A 2,880-nucleotide genomic window follows, 5' to 3' on the forward strand; every position below is an offset into this window, starting at 1 on the left:
TCTTGGAGTTTTCACTTTTCACCTCTTGGAGATCGTACGTTTGAGTCATGCTGAAGTGGAGTATATATGATTATAGGAGAAATGTAAATTAATTATATCAATACTTTAGAAATATAATGTCTTGTTTATATCTTTGGATAGGGGATTGCCGTATGTTGGATTAGGGTTTATTTCTTACATTAGGATTTCTTCAGTCTAAAATTGGAGTTACTAACTACTTTCCTGATTGACATCATAGCTTGGCTATGTGGTTTATCGACGGGTGCTACGCTACTATTCTGGGGAAGAAGATGGTTTAGGTATGCTTTTAAGTTCTTGGTTTTTATTTTGCTTCTACTCTGTTTTAACAAAACACGTGCTGCTATTTATCCATTATCATTTTATGCTTTGTTTTTAGATATGAGGAAGGCTTTGTCTCGTGATGTTGAAAAGAAGTCCATTATCCCTCTTAAAAGGCCAGTGACTCCTGATGAATTAGAGTATGATTAAATGTGGTTTTCATGCAGCTCCGTTGCATGAGCTTATTGTGTCTCAAAGAAAAATATATTTATTTGGTATTTATGCTAATTGATTTACATTTTGTTTAATTATCCGAGTTCATAACCAGTTATATTTTTCAAGATTAAGTAGTGGGATGTAATCTATTAAAAGTTAATCTTGCTCTACTAGAATTTTGACCAATGTTTAGAAGTAATCCCTGTTTATACTTTTGATGGTTTGTCAACTTGAAAGGAATTGATCATAATACTATTGGAACTTGGAAGGCTTAGTAAAATATAAAATGATCCTAGAAGATAATCAAGCTAGTAACACGAATAAGATTCTTAGGTCTATACGTCATCGATCTTTGACAGTTTTAGTTAGTACTGCATTTACTCTTTTTTTTTAAAAATCTCGTAGTTAAATAGTTAAATATCACATGCACATGTCATTGAATTAGATTAAAATGATCAAATCAATGAGACTAATTTTATCTGTTCTTCTCTCCAGAAATTACTGACCTCGTGGTTTCTGGTTTTTCCATCTGTACCTGCCTCAAGGGTCCTTAAGGCAGAGTCGGAATCAGATCCATTTTTAGAAAGAAAATAATCTACGACTTGTGCTTTTTTGTTGACACTACTGGATAGTCTCACTCATTCTTAGTTTGGAATAGAAATTGATCCATGACCTATGCTTTATCTTTACCTTATCCTTTTGGTTTTGGGTGCTGAATCTCTCCATCATGTCCTTATCACTTGGGTTATGCTCGAGTAGTATCTAGATTACGCATCTGCTGGTAGTGGACAAAGAATATTATAAAGACTATCATGAGATTACAATGATCAGGAAATTTCAGGACTTAATATGCACATTTGTGGGTAATATTTGTATGTGCCTTGCATCACACAAACCGATTGAAAAGGAATATACTATGAATCTATTTGAAGGCAAACTGTTTAGCCTGGCCGTTGGCAGTAGTTGCATTGGTGGGCTTACTGTTCTGGCTTTAGTGCTATTTGTGGGCCATGTACAAAACTAGATGCCTATTTGGAATACGTGATATCAAGATCCATGGTTCATTGTCGCAAGCGTAAAAATGATTTAAGCTGTTTGAAATAATTTCGTGAAACTCCTCATATGAATGGTGCATGCACTCTATGACATGCGCTGGTGATCGGCAAATAAACATTAGGCACCAGCGACCTTTGTTTTGTGACATTAACGAAACATCTTGAGTTTGAAGGCAAAATTGGGCGATTTAGATTTAACATGGTTTCAACAGAATAACATGGATTAAAATATTGTATATTAAAAAGGAATGGCCAAAACAAAGAGCCATATTTAACCTCTGCCGTGTCGTTTGTTTTTCTCAGAAATACTAATTGGCGGACCAATCAATTGCACTGCATGTACGATGAACAGTACAGCTGTGTTACATACGTGAGCCCAGCCACTTGTTTACATTTTAGGCCTACAAGACATGTTTTGAGTCGTTTCATTGTGCACACGGTTCTTGACAAATGACAAATAACCTGTCCAACTGTGTTATATTGATGCGCAAGGATTGTATTGAATGTCAGTGAACAGTCTAATTGTGCCATATTGGTGGTGTCCACTTTTACTTTGTTCGATCACAGGGACACATTTGAGCCGTTCCATCATACACAGCCTCTTGATAAATAAACAATTTCCAGAGTTTCTCATCTTTTAAGATCAAAGTATTATTGATCCAAGAAAACTACTTTATTCAGATCGGTGGATGCTTTGGACGAGATAGGGATTTCCTCCTTCAAAGACATTATTGGGCTCATAATCTAGGTAGTGCTACGTTGGAGCAGTGGTCTAAATTACCTCTGAAGACAAGTTTTGTTTCACATGAGTCTTCAGTGGATCAAACAATCCATTGGTTATGTGGTCCACTAAAATTCCCCCCTTTTCGTGTTCTTCTTAGGTAGAAGTGTAGCCTATTTTTTAACTCATCTCATGGCTTAAGAACCCAAAAGGGATTAAAAAAACTCTAAATTTTCCTTATGTCTGTATCCTCCTATTCACAGATGTTGGTGGACCAAGGTACCTCAGATTGGTTAATTAAAAGGTACCTGATATTGCTGGACCAGCTAGTGAGAGAACCCAACAATAGACAAAGATGGGCCACTACCGCATGCATGTTTCCTTCTCACACAACATGTAAACAGGCTAGAAAGGAGTTGGAGAAGAGAAGAAAAATGAAAAGATGAGGTAGAAAAAAAGCGTTGGGAAAAACTAAAAAGATAGAACAATGAAGGGTTAAACTAAGTAGTGGTGAATTGACCATTCAAAAAAAAAGTAGTGGTGGGACGTGCCTTATGTCCATCGTGGGATATATTGTACCAAAACCAAAGATTGAAGAAAGTGACAGTG

At 36.1% G+C, this 2,880-nt stretch overlaps 1 long non-coding RNA gene across 1 annotated transcript; it reads left to right on the plus strand.

Annotated features, from left to right (window-relative positions):
• The first annotated feature begins 158 nt into the window (after positions 1 to 158).
• Positions 159 to 711, plus strand: LOC137833008 (uncharacterized). The gene is made up of 2 exons (XR_011084644.1): positions 159 to 299; positions 398 to 711. It is a non-coding gene; the product is annotated as an uncharacterized lncRNA (long non-coding RNA).
• Positions 712 to 2,880: the final 2,169 nt, after the last annotated feature.

This window comes from Phaseolus vulgaris, chromosome 6 (genome assembly GCF_000499845.2).
Source record: "Phaseolus vulgaris cultivar G19833 chromosome 6, P. vulgaris v2.0, whole genome shotgun sequence".
Taxonomy (NCBI): Eukaryota; Viridiplantae; Streptophyta; class Magnoliopsida; order Fabales; family Fabaceae; genus Phaseolus; species Phaseolus vulgaris.